Source organism: Vanellus vanellus (assembly GCF_965231255.1).
Source record: "Vanellus vanellus genome assembly, chromosome: 15".
Taxonomy (NCBI): Eukaryota; Metazoa; Chordata; class Aves; order Charadriiformes; family Charadriidae; genus Vanellus; species Vanellus vanellus.
The window spans coordinates 3373991-3387552 of NC_138920.1; the positions used below are offsets into that span (position 1 = coordinate 3373991).

The 13562-nt window shown below is 53.4% G+C and overlaps 1 protein-coding gene across 1 annotated transcript in view; it reads right to left on the reverse strand.

Moving 5' to 3' along the window:
• RALY (RALY heterogeneous nuclear ribonucleoprotein) overlaps positions 1–8232 on the reverse strand; it is a 151294-nt gene extending 143062 nt beyond the window's left edge. The window contains exon 1 of the mRNA XM_082491044.1: positions 8151–8232. The gene's annotated coding sequence lies outside the window, so the exon portion shown is untranslated. The remainder of the gene's footprint in view (positions 1–8150) is intronic.
• Between the last annotated feature and the right edge of the window lie 5330 nt (positions 8233–13562).

A 13562-nucleotide genomic window follows, 5' to 3' on the forward strand; every position in this document is an offset into this window, starting at 1 on the left:
GAGCGGGGCCAGAGGAGGCTCCGGAGATGCTGCGAGGGCTGGAGCCCCTCTGCTGGGAGGACAGGCTGAGAGTTGGGGGGGGTTTAGCCTGGAGAAGAGAAGGCTCCGGGGAGACCTTAGAGCCACTTCCAGTGCCTAAAGGGGCTCCAGGAGAGCTGGGGAGGGACTCCTGATCAGGGAGTGGTGCAATAGGATGAGGGGGAATGGGTTTACACTGAAAGAGGGGAGATTTAGATGAGACATTAGGAAGAAATTTTTCCCTGTGAGGACGGTGAGTCCCTGGCGCAGGTTGCCCCGAGGAGCTGTGGCTGCCCCATCCCTGGAGGTGTTCAAGGCCGGGTTGGACGGGGCTTGGAGCAACCTGGGCTGGTGGGAGGTGTCCCTGCCCAGGGCAGGTGGAACAAGATGATATTTAGGGTCCCTTCCAAACCATTCTATGATTGTGTGAAGTGCTAAAAAATAAAAAACAGTATCTGCACACATAAAGTAGCCATCAGAAGCAGGCTACATAATGATTTATTAAATCTTGCTTCCTGTTCAACCATAGCTTCTGGGCTTTCCTGCACCAAATTAGCCACCTCCGCCTGTCTCCTGCCTATTTTATACAAAGTAAACGTTCTGCTGTTGTGGGGTATTTTATCCCATCCCTGGCAGGTCTCAGTGCTCCGGTGGGAAAAGGAAGGAAGAGATTCAAAGTTGCCTCTCTAATACGGTGATACTGAGCTACCCCGGCAGCAGCTCCCGGCGCTGGGCATCGGTTCGGCGCTGCATCCCAGGGGCTGGGCAGCATGCCCCAGCAGAGCCCTCCTGCGCCCAGAGGAGAGGTCCCACCGCTGCAATAAGGGCAGAACAAGTAGTTTTAAACAGGACCCCACTCACCAGGCCGAGCACTGATAGCTTTTGCCTTGAAATTAAGTAGTACTTGGGTTGTTTGGGTTTTTTGTTTGTTTTGGGGGGGTTTTTTCTGCCTTTCCTAGAACCCCTGCTGCTTTCCATCCTGGGCTGGAAGGTTAATCCAGGAGAACCGGGAGCAAAGCACGGGGCAGAGACATCAACCGATTTATACTTTGGCTGAAAGAGCTTTATTCTTGTGGACCACACGCACAGCCCCTTCATTTGGGGAAGAGAAGTAATTTAAGATGCCTTTTGTATTGACTGCTGGCAGGACAAAGATGAAGGACCATAAGAGATGATCAATGCTTAAGCCCATCTCCAAAGCGATTTGGGGAGCTGCTGAAGATAAACAAGCAATCGGGGCCCAGGAGCCCCAGTAAAAGCTGACAAAGAAATTGCCTTTTTTTTTTTTTTCCCTTCCTAGGCAAACAGAAGGCTGCTAATAGCTCAGTTCAGAGAGGCTGAGCTCTCTCCCCTCCTAATATGAGCAGGGCAAGAGACCAAGTTTAATTTCTTCCTCACAACAACTTTAATTAAAATCATCTAAGCCCTTCCTGCCTCTCTCCTGCCACGAGGTGTGGTTCTGCTCACAGGAGGTACCAGCACACTCCGGCTTATTAACGCGCCCTCCCTGAAAACGCCGTTTAAGACCGCGCTCAAATAGCTGGGGAGCCCATCTGCAGGAAAGCACTCCGCTCCTAATTAAGAGGGAAAAGCACAAAGCCCACCTTTGATGTGCATCCGTGGCAGCAGTCATTCCCCCGGTGCTGGTGAAGCTGTTCGACAGCGTTAGCTTCACAGGGCATCCTTCCAGCGGAATTTAGCATCAGATGCTTCTCTTCACCATCACCTGTGCCCTGTGGGTGCCAAGATGCTACTGGAAGTAAAGAAAGGACACTGCCTGCATGAGATGAGCTGTGTCAAGGATTTATTTATTTTTCAGTCATTTTAGAAATTTCAGAGCCAGTTCCCCAGTTGAGGTCCCCCATCCTCCTGCCGTGATCTGCAGCGCCCTGCGGTGATGTTGGGGGGTCTGCCCCTGCGCTTGGGGACCAGGCTGGGGGAGATCCTATGGGACCTCTCAAATCCCCACCACCGCGGGCAGCATGTGTGCAAGGCAAAGTTGTACTGACCTGATGAAATACGTGAGCACGAATGAGACGCACGCAAGACTAAACTTTGGAGTAAAAGTCAAAAAATATAAATAAAAAAGAAAATTAAGCCTAAGTTCCTAGAGGATCTCAAGAGGATTTCTGCAGCGCTCATAGCTCTCACCAGCTCCCAGAAGAGTTTCAGGAGTTGGGAAGACCTCTAAGCACTGCACAATGCTGCAGAACCCACAGTCACAAACAAATACCCGTTTTACAAGTGGATACAGCTCCAGGGATGGAAACCAGGAGCTGAACCACCAAATTACCACAAAGCTGCCCTTCCAGCAGGGACACGCTCGGCCAGGCCATGCAGCACCACCAGCTCTGCAGTGTTATCTCCCAGAGCAACCACAGAGTTTCTCAGATTTATCTAGAAATAACAAAACCCAACAATTCTATTGGGAAAAAAAAACCCTACAATTACATTGAAAGCTCAAGGGAACCTCGCTCCTAGACGTAACTACACGCCCAGTACCAAGAACCCACGATCTTCTACACAGGGGCCATATCTCAGAGCAGGAGAGTCACCTTTTAGTCCTGGCTAGCCTAGGATGCAACCGAGAAGAGAGAGCAAAGGCCGGGGGAAAGCAGTGACAAACACCCACGTCATACGATATCCACAGAAGCCACTGCCACCATGCCACCCCATGTGGTCGAGGTCCAAACCTCTCTGTTGGAGCACCAGACTATCCTCATTTCTCCAAGCCAGTGGGCTTCACCACAGCTTAAGTTCAAGCAGACCTCCAAGCAGAGGTATTTTCTCCCTGTGCAGGAGAGGTGACAGCACTGGTGTTCCCCACATCCCCCTAAAGGAAGCATTTTTCTCACAAATGCTCCCAAGATAGTTTTTTTTAAAAAAAAAAAAAAAGTTTGCTAAAGGCAGAAGGAAGGCATGAGTTTTAGACTAATGAAGACATCAAGAGCCCAGGTGGGGACCATCTGCAACCACCTCCTGTCCTTTGCCAGCCTAGTCCTGAACTCAGGAATTCAATACATTAAAACGAATAATAGCTTTGATCTATCCCCAGCTTCCCAAACAAGTGTCCCTTGCCATCGTTTCCACAACATCTTCTCTGGCAGAAGCTGGCATCCCTCATTCCCGCGTTTAAGCGCCCCCGCCCGCAGGCAGACCCCCACGTGGAAGGATGCTCTCCCTCCGAGGGAGGCAGGACACAGCAGGAGCCGCTTAATCCCGACACAGCAGGAGATGGAGCGGCACTGCCTCAGTTACCGCTCCTGCTCGTACATTTATCCCGTCCGTTCTTATTCTGCCCGTGGTCGCAATCAGAAGACGATGAGTTCACATTCATTCCCACCGTAGCGGTGTTTGGTGAAATATAAGCCGCTTGCGAAAGCATCGGGTAAAGCTACGGCACTTTTCAATGCCTGTTGTTCGGTACCATCACACACCTCAACCAGATGATGCTGCAGACTTCACCCGGGAATCGCCGGATTCACGCGCGAATCGCTGGATTCATGCGGCCGTAGCCCAGAGGTGCCCATGCTATTTACCTCAGTCTTGGTTTGTTGTTTTTTTGTTTGTTTGTTTTTGTGTTTGTTTTTTTTTTTTTTTAAGAAAAAAAAAATGGCATTCTGTTTTCTTTTTTAAAAACAGAATTTTTAGAACAACAATGATGACAACAACAACAACAACAAAAAAAGGTCAGTTGTGCCACAACACTAGCAAAGTCTACAAAAGGCTGGTAAGTAAAGGAAATACTCTGCTGCATGTGCAAGGATGCTGCCGAAACCCAGTCCAGCAGCCCGATGTTCAGCTCCAGTATCGGGGTACGTGCAAAAAAGCTCAGAAATCCTTAAATCGATGCGGGGAGGACACCTTCCCTGCAAAGGGAAGTCTTGCCTTGGGAGCTTCTCCCCCGGGACATCTAGCTCTATTTGGTTTCAACATGTTCTCAAGGCTTGCCTTAAAAAAAAAAAAAAAGTAATAATTTAATACAATTATTATGAGCTGCCAGGCTGATGGATGCAGGATCCACCCGCTCACGCAACGGCCGCAGCAGCTCACCGTGTGTCCCCCCCCGGGCGAAAGGGTACATCCACTCCCGGCCCCCTTCACCTCGGAAGATACAAGAGACCTCAGTAAGCAGTACAAATGGGATTGTCGGTGTGAAACAGTGTTATACAAGAGCCAAAAAGATGACTCGCGCCACCCTTCTAGCCTTCCCCTGGATACCCGGGGCAGAGCTCGGCACAGCGACGGAAAGCGGCTCTCTCGGGGCGGGGGGGAGGTCCGCTCCAGGGACACCTCCCGACACTGCCAACAAGGCAAACGCTGCTTTAAGACGGTTAGATTAAAAGGAAAACTGTTCTCATTTTATTTAAGAAAAGGAAATCATTACAATGCCCCCAGTACCTCGCCCTTCGCAAGCGAGAAGGGCCTCGCCGGGAGGTTACAGACCGCAGGCGATGCACTTTTCCACATCTGTGCTCCAGCACCGGCTGCCGGGCGCTGCGCGTTATCCCCCAGCGCGGGCTCCGCAGAAGCGGCTTCTCCCCTTTGCCCACAGCCCGGCAACGACAGGCTACTACTCCCGACTGGTTTAAGCCGCGAGAAGCCACAAGAAAAGCTTTCGATTCCCTATTTGCACGCGCGCTTCTTGTCCCCACGCAAGCCGAGGATTTCCCCCAGCCACGCAGAAGAAAAGAGCTCGCTGGTACAAGCCTGCGCTTTGATAGTTCCGGCACCTTAAATGCAAAACTAGACACTTACAAGCTGATGTTAATCCTGCAGAAGAGCGGGGTTTGAGTCAATCTCTGCCCTGGCGTCACCTCAATTCTGCCTTTTGCAAAGAACACGCAATTAATTTTATATCGGAGCTAGCAGACGTCTGAGCTTCCCATTAAACACACACTTTCAAGTGAGAACCACGACGCAGTGTTACTCGCTGGCATTAAACAGGTACACCAGCACCGGCGGCGCAAATAAAAATAGCCGCGGTTCACACCGCGCCAAGGAAGGCAGCGGCGTTCCGGTGCACCGCAGCAAAAATCAACTTAATCACAAATGGCAACTTCTGAAAGCCTTTCCTTTGGATTCATCCTTGGCATTTTTCTAGGGCAGCTTGAAAACAAAAGCTTTGTCTTCTTAAAATGCAGTTGCCTGAGGCACCTCTGGAGAAAAAAAAAAGAAAAGAAAAGAAAAGAGTGACATAACTCAGGTCTGAAAAATGCCCCCCGGGTTTCAGATTCTCCTAAGAGCCTCTTTGCTCTTCCCCTGGATTCAGATTGCCCAGATTAGCACGAACTCTGCAGCTTTAGCCTCGGCTACCAACACAGGTATAAAAAGCACACATTTAGGATTATTATTTTTTTTTGTAAAGGTGTAATTAAAGCTCTGCAGTTATAAAAAAGAACTTGTTATTGATCCAAATGACTCCTCCCTCCCTTTGCTCCAGGAGGTTTACAAACACTCTCTGACAACAGTTTATTCTGAATTTCACTGTCTAGCTTATTTCAGAATTATTTTTTTTTTTTTTCCTAGCGTGTATTTTTCTCACTGGGTGTTTTCAACCTTTCCATCACAAAGCTCCAGCTGTGACAAGAATGAGCGACTTGTTTCGGAATCGAAACCTGAGCCCCAAATTTGATTCCTCGTTTCTTCTCCCCTCCGCAAACCCTCTCCTGTTTCTGTAACTCGGCGGGCGATGCCTTTCTGCTCCTTCCAAGGCAGGGGGAACACAACCCCGCGCCAGGCCAGGCAGTAACCCAACGGGAACGCTGCAGTTCTCTTCAAGACAGGCACGGCAATTTCTAATACCTATCATTAACATCTCGGATAAGTCTACAGTACTTTTAGCATATCAAAGATTTTTATATCCATGGGCCATTTTCTTTGAGCGGATGCAACTTTACTTCTAGGTCTGAAAACTCCTTTACACAGCCATCAATAAAGAACTCAAATCAAAAGTTCTGTTGCCTTTATCGAATAATTTGGGATAAGGCGAGCTGAAAGCTCTCTTAGGTGCCGGGAAGGTGTTAGGAGTCTTATTTTGCCGAATGATAACCCATTCTCTGTCAAGAGCTTCAATCCTCTCTTTACAATCCCTAAATAAAACATCCTTCCAAAACTCGCTGCCTGTTATCTGCCTTTTCTAAAGAAAGCGGTTCTTAAGAGACCCACCTCCTTCTGCTCTGCCATTCCCCCGAAATCCATCTACAACATGAGTTTGACAGCAGTAAAACGCCGGCCACCCCTCCCGGGCACGGCACGGTGAACTAACCGAGCGTCCGTCTGAACACGGCACCTCCTGAAGGAGGGTACCGCATGCAGCCGAGCCCAACGCCCCTCACCCAAAACAAGAGTCATGGAAAGACCTCCGCAGGAACATGAGCGCTAAACCTTTGCGACAAATTGTCCCCGAGAGCGGGCAGCCCACAAAGGATGCTACAGAGCCACGTCGCTGTGGCTCACCCTGAGCTGAGGCACCACCTCGTGCCGCAGGCTCCTTACCTGCCCCGTCACCCGTGAGGACCAGCAGAAGGCAGCCCCAGTCCTTCACGAGGATGGGGAAAAGGTCATCCTACTCCTTCCCATCGCAGCAAGTCAGCGCAGGCTCCTCACCCAGGAGCTCTGCTTAGAGACCAAGCTCCTTCCCTGCCCTTTACCTTCGAAGAAAATAATACAAATAATCCAAAGCAGAACAAACCGTGGGATAAAGGACAGGACAAAACACAAGTGAGAGTACCACCTCCCCCCTTCTCACCCGGGGAAGGGCGGAAGCCCCTGTAGAAGAGTGCAGGGTTCCTCCTCGCAGCAGGGACAAGCCAGGGGTCCCCCGTGACGGCTGAGCCCGGGCGCCGGCCAACCCCGCTCGGAGCCAACGCGAACGGGCTCAGCCTGGACCAGGAGGTCCATGGCAAACGCCAGCCGGGGAGAAACCACCCACAGTGACAGCTGAGGGCTGCCCACACCTCACCAGCCCGGCAAACCCCGGCACCAGCCACTGACCACCTTACGGTATTTATTTGCAGGGGAAAAACAACGACGGCTTCATTAATATGAAATAAGAAGGTTTGTGGTTTGTTTTTTTTTTTTTTTTCTGGCCTCGAAAGCAACTAATGACGATGCTCCTGACTTCAGCCTCCACAAAAGCCTGAGTGACCCGAAAACCCAAACCAGAGAATTACACTCTGAAGCAGAGGCAGGGAAATAAAGGTGCACATCCACACACACAGGAGATTCGTCTCTCAGCCTTCCGTGCTCCCTAATCATAAATCGGCCGCGATGAACGCAAAGCCACGGCCAAAACTTGCCCGTTGGCAGAGGGACAGCCGCCACCATCCCGACAGCGAGAACTGGAGTTTCACCCATCACCTCCGACACTGTCAGAAACCACCAACCCAAACGTATCCGTGACAGGTAACGCTCCCAAACACCAGAAAAAAAAAAAGAAAAAATTGCTTTTTAAGAGATTGTAAGGCTCAAGACACCAACACACCGATGGGCATATTCCGCAGCCCCGTGGCTACCAGGGCACAAGCCCCGCTGGCCCGGCGTGGTGGGAGCCCACCGCTCCCATCGTTCAGCCCATTTTATGGGTACGAAGCGCCGTTAAGTCGCTTCCAGGCGGTCCGAGGGACCTCTCTCCCGGAGGAGCGGACCCGCCGGTCCCCCCCGGCTCAGCCCGGGAGGCACAGCCCGGCCCCGGTTCCCGGGGCGGGGAGGAGGGGGGGGGGCGGGGGGGGCTGTACCCAACACCCGCTTCTCAACGCCGAAGTTTCCCGTCCCGCGGGTGTCGGCATCTCCGCGCTCCCCATTAATAAGGGGGGGAAAAAAGGTAAATCGGGGGGGGGGGGGGGATAAATACGCGCACAAAAAAACAATTAAAAAAAAAAAAAACAGAGGAAAAACAGGGAATAGCGGGGAAAGGAGAATATTGAAGGAAAAAATAAGTAATAAAAAAAAGCAGTAACTCGTTTGCAGCCAGCGCCGCGTTGCGAGCGGAGCCCCCGGGGAAGGCAAGAGGCAGCCCCGCCGAGCGGAGCCGGGACGGACGGACGGACGGACGGACGGACGGACGGACACCGGCGGTCCCGGGAGAGGTGGGGGCGGGGGGAGGGTGAGGGAGGCCGGGCAGGACTCACCGAGGCGGGAGGCGCGGAGGACGAGGCCGGGGAGGAGAGGGACGAGGCGCGGAGCGGCCGCCCCGGTCCCGCCTCGCCCCGCGGGAGCCGCCGCCAGAGTGCCGCGCGCGCCGCCCCGCCGCCCCGCCTCCTGCCCGCCGCCCGTACCACCGCGCTGCTGGGGGGGGGGGGAGGGGGGATTGTCACCGCGGAGAAAGGCGCGGAGGTGGTTCCCTCACACCGGCGGCCGCTGCCCGCCCACGGTGCCGCCTGAGAGGATCCGCTCTGAGGGGCTGCGCCGCGGCGCAGGGCAGCGCCGCTTCCCCCTCACACACACACCGCCCCCCTCCGGGCTCCCCTCACGCCCCGCAGTGGAAGAGTCCGGCGCGGGGCTGGGGGCGGGGGGGGGGGAGCGCGGGGCAGCTCCGGCGGCAGCGGAGGGGGGGGGGGGTCGGTGCCACCGCGGTCCCCGACGCTGTGTTGTGTCAACCCGGAGTGGCGGCCGAGGATGGCGCCGGCAGCCCGCGGGCGGGCGGAGGGGCGTCCCGGGGAGAGCGGGGACGGAGACCGGGCGGGCGGTCCCGGCGCGGGGCGGGGGGGGGTGGGGGGGGCTGCCGCGCCCCCCAGCCCCAGCCCCAACCCCAACCCCGGCCCCAGCCCCGCCGGTGTCTGTGTAGCGGGTCGGTTGGGTCCCGGCTTGGCTTTATCCCCGAGGAGGGGTCGCGGTTTGGGCTGAACCGGGCGAGAGATGCTCTGTGTCTGTCACAGTGGGGCAGGAGGAAAACAGGTCTCTTGGGAATGGGGTGTTTTCCTGCCGAAACTCGTGTCCACACTGCATCGCTCCGTCCGCCCCCCCCCCCCCCCCCGCCCCCACACACACACAGAGCCCCCCCCCCCCTGCAGTGCTGCCTCCAGCTCGGGGGGTCCCCACAGCAGAAGGACACGGAGCTGTCGGAGCGGGTCCAGAGGAGGCCCCGGAGATGCTGCGAGGGCTGGAGCCCCTCTGCGGGGAGGACAGGCTGGGAGGGGGGGGGGGGGGGGGGTTCAGCCTGGAGAAGAAGGCTCCGGGGAGATTTGATAGTGGCCTTCCAGTACCTAAAGGGGCTCCAGGAGAGCTGGGGAGGGACTTTTTACAGGGGCACGTGGTGATAGGACGAGAGGGAATGGCTTCAAACTGGAAGAGGGGAGATTTAGAATAGATATTAAGAAGAAATTTTTCGCTGCGTGAGTGGTGAGCCCCTGGTGCAGGTTGCCCCGAGGAGCTGTGGCTGCCCCATCCCTGGAGGTGTTCAAGGCCAGGTTGGACGGGACTTGGAGCAACCTGGGCTGGTGGGGGGTGTCCCTGCCCAGGGCAGGGGGTGGGAACTGGGTGATCTTGAAGGTCCCTTCCAACCCCAACCATTCTATGATCCTGTGACTCTATGAAATAAGGCAGACAGCGCTGTGCACAGAGGTTCCACACAGTCACGCGCAGTGGGGTCCCGGCTCGTGGGAAGCTCGTTCAGGTCACTGGACAATTAATGCCAATAATTTTATGCAGTAGCTCTCCACAGTGTGTTACTGTAGAGTAGGAGCCCACTGGCAGGAGCGACCCATCATAGCCATGCTCGCTGCAACCCTTCAGTATGTTCCTGTTCATAGGGATAGCGCCAGAGCACAGATGATTAATTGGCAATCAAGGCAGAGACCGTTCCCCCATGAAGTATTCTCCAACATAACTACAGTGGCATTTAAGTGCTCAGTTACACAAAACTACCCGGCATAATGCGTGCTCCTGCTGAGGCTGGTGGGATTGATGAGGTGCTCAGAAGATATCTCTGAAGATTGGGTTGTTCAGTAGTAGGAGACCCCTTAACTAGGTGAACTCTCTTGCCAACATCAAGACCTGACATAGTGTGGGCTGAAGGCAAGATCTCTGGGTACCTACCAACCCAAACGTGAAGAATTAACTGGTTTTGCAGCATAATTTTTCTTGGGCAACTCACATATCTCTTCCAAGCTTCAGTTTTTCACTTGCAGAGTGGGCTTCCCAAAGAAGGCTTGTAAGGCAAAACTTCATCAGCTTCCCTGTTTAATTTATTGGCTTTTCCACCAAAATCCAAATATCCCAGTCTGTCATGGGACATTGCGCTCCCTCTCTCCTTGGAAAACAACCTCCTCCTCCTCGAGTTTTGCCTCCCGTGATAAATCACCCCGTCAGAGCGAGGGGAGACAGTGCATGACAGCAGTCCTGCGTTCAAACTGCATATCCCGCGCACAGGAGTCTCCTGGTTTCCTTCCAGAAGGAGGATCAAGGGGCACCAAATTATAATTTCTATGGAGCTATGCAACAGCATTTCAGAATAATTTAGTAATATTTTTCCATTGTTGGGGCATTCAGCTCTTTGACCAAAATTCTCCACCCACAAAGACCCCAGTAACATCTGTAAATGTCTGCAAAAGCAGGTGCTCCTCATATTAGTCCGGAATTAAGTTTTCATCAAAACCCAATTTTCTTTAAAGTCCTATTTATTATTTTTTAACAATCACTTTCAAGTCTATGGGTGGGAAGCAATACAAAAGCACCTTTCATTATTCATTAAGGACAAATGATGGAGGGGTTTTGGAAGGGAATAGGAAGTACACATACTTTCCTGCACTTAAAACAATTATTTCTTATTAATAACCCTGCAGAAAGGTGCCCCACGGAGAGCTGCAGTTTGGATGCTTTTGAAGTTAAGTCTCTTGATCACAAAAAGATTTTTTTTTTCTTCTCCTGTGACATTCCTGAGCAGAGATCCTGTGAAATGTTTTGATTTGTCATTTATATATATATATATATATATTTTAAAGACATAAGTGCTTGGGTCTGGAGGTGTCCCCTTCATGGGACAGAAAAGTAAGGTAGCGTTAATTGTGGAGATGGAGACCTGTCATGAGAATAAAAAGCTGCAGCTACAGAGTGAACCTGCGGCAGGTTTTGGAAGAGGGTTGAGGAGCCATAAAAATCCCTGGAGAGCTCAGGCTGGAAGGGGCCGTGGAGCTCTCATCCATCCTCCCAGGAGTCTGCTGGGCTTACTCCAGTTTAGCACCACATTTCTTGTCCCGGGTGGTGGTCCAACTGCATGTGCTGGTCCAACTGGGGTTGGCACGTGCCACAGAGAGGGAGCAGGCATCGCCTTCCGTCCACAGCCTGGCCCGCTGTCCCTGTCCTCGCTGCCAGCCTGCGCTGCTCCTCAAGGATGTCTTGCTGCCTGGTGGCACCCCTGGCTGCCCTCCAGCTGGTCGGTCCCCAACCCGTACGGGGTGAGGGGACAGTCCGTCCTGCGTTCAGGGCTTTGCACTTGTCCTCGCTGGGTTTCCTGAGGTCCCTGTTGGCCCGTTGCTCCAGCCCAGGCAGAACGTGCAGCGGGGCATCCCTGCCCACACATCAACTGCACGTTTGGTGTCACCTGCGAATTTGAGGGTGCGTTTTGTCCAGGTCATTGCTGGGGTGATTAGGACAGGGCCCAGGAAAGACCTCTAAGGGATCTTTCCCGTTGTAAGGGGAGGTATTAGCCCCTCGTAACCGGCCTCAAGGTAGAGCATGACCAACCCCTAATCTCTGTGGAGCACAGCTATCCAGCCGGTCTTTCACTGCTTTACAAAGCCACCCATCCAGATGGCTATGTCCTAACTCGGATGCCAGGATGCCGAAATCCTTGCCAGCACCAAAGTAAAGGGGGTGGTGCGGCATCCCGGGTAAGGAACCACAGACAATGCTTCTTGTCCACCTCTGTCACTGGGACAGTGTTCCTTGTCCACCTCTGTCACTAGGACAATTTTCCTTGTCCACCTTGTCCCAGGAAAGAGTGGATGCGGATGGGGGAACTCTGATCAGCAGAGCTGAGGATCTGCTATTCCAAGTCCGTTAGTCTGCCTGCCCTGAGCAGAAGCCACATGCTGGTCCTAAGGCTGAAGGACTAATCCAGAGCAGTTTTGCCGTGGTCCTAGTGCTGAGGAAGGTCTCCAGGACATGGCACATCTTCTCTGGCTGTGCCTTGGGATAGGATCTGTCCCTCCGGTCCTCAAAGGGTGTCCTTGAGAGCACAGAGTGTGAAATTCAGGCAGGCCTGAGAAGAAGCCAACGCAGGGTTCTCTGAGTACCACCACCATTGCCAGAGGAGGAGGTGCTGGGAGCCCCCGAGCAGTGTCTGCGTGGTGGGAGGCTGGTCCTGGAGGAGGTCCACATCTCCTCAACCCGTCCTCTCCCTGCCACCCTGCTCGGACAAATGGGGCAGGCCAGACTAGAGGTGATGTCCCTGGGGACTTGGGGACATGTGAGGACTGTGGGTGCCGGTCCGGCTGGAAAGGAGGAGCGCGTGGGGACCTGCCAGGCTGGGAGCGAGGGGCCGAAAGCAGAGCGCGCTGCTTGGGGACCTCCCTGGGGCCACGGCGCAGCTCTTGGAGCTCCTCCGAGGAGTCGCTGCCTGCTGAAACGGCCTGAAGAAAGCAAGTCCTCCCGTGAGACCCTTCCCTGACTCCTAATTTGGTAGTGGTACCCTGTAAAGGAGGTCACAGGTCCCTTTTATGGGCCTGTTTGTCCAGGACACTGCGTGTGTGGCTATGAACCCTTCAGACATTTAGCCCTCTCAGCCCTCTCTCCCCATCACCCTGATTTCAACCTTCTCTGTTTGATTTTTACGCTGGGAGGTAGAGAAATGCCGGTGGTTTTCTTTCTTTGCCCTTTTTTCTCCGTTTTTAATGAATTTTTCATCTTGTTCCACCGGTACAGAAAGAATAACAATGAAGCAACAGTGTCAACACGGAATTTTTCTCCAAAGTCGCAGCGTGGCCAATCTGCAGCAACAATAATAGATTTTATGAATCCCACTAAAGAGGATTGTTAGTGGAGGGGGTGGGGGTGGTGGGGGGTGGTGCATCTCAAAGGCTCCTAAGTTATTTGTGCTTTCCGCACCATGAGGCCCCGTTATAAGCAGCTATTTAAAGAACGAGCAGGAAAGAAAAAAAGAAAAGAAAAAAAAAAAAGATAAATCATTCTGCAAAAGCAGATTTTCTAATAGCAGAGGAAGAAAAAAAATATATATAGGCACTTTATGATGTTTAAAGAAAATGAGTTGCCTAAAAACGCAGGGCTCTCCTGCTCGCTCTGGGAGATGGGCAGGATGCTGCCAGGGGCTGGGGACCACAGCTGGACTGGGGTGCGTGGGGACCACAGCTGGACTGGGGAGTGTAGGGATCAAAGCTGGACTGGGGTGCGTGGGGACCACAGCTGGACTAGGGAGAGTGGGGACCACAGCTGGACCTGGGTGTGTGGGGACCACAGCTGGACTGGGGACCGTGTAACAGGCTTTGGGTTTTGCCTCTTCTTACAGTCCCGCTGGCCTGCTCCGCAGTGCCTTGCCCCAGTAACGGGTGGGCTTCCAAGCAGGAGCAAAGTTCTCTTTTTATATT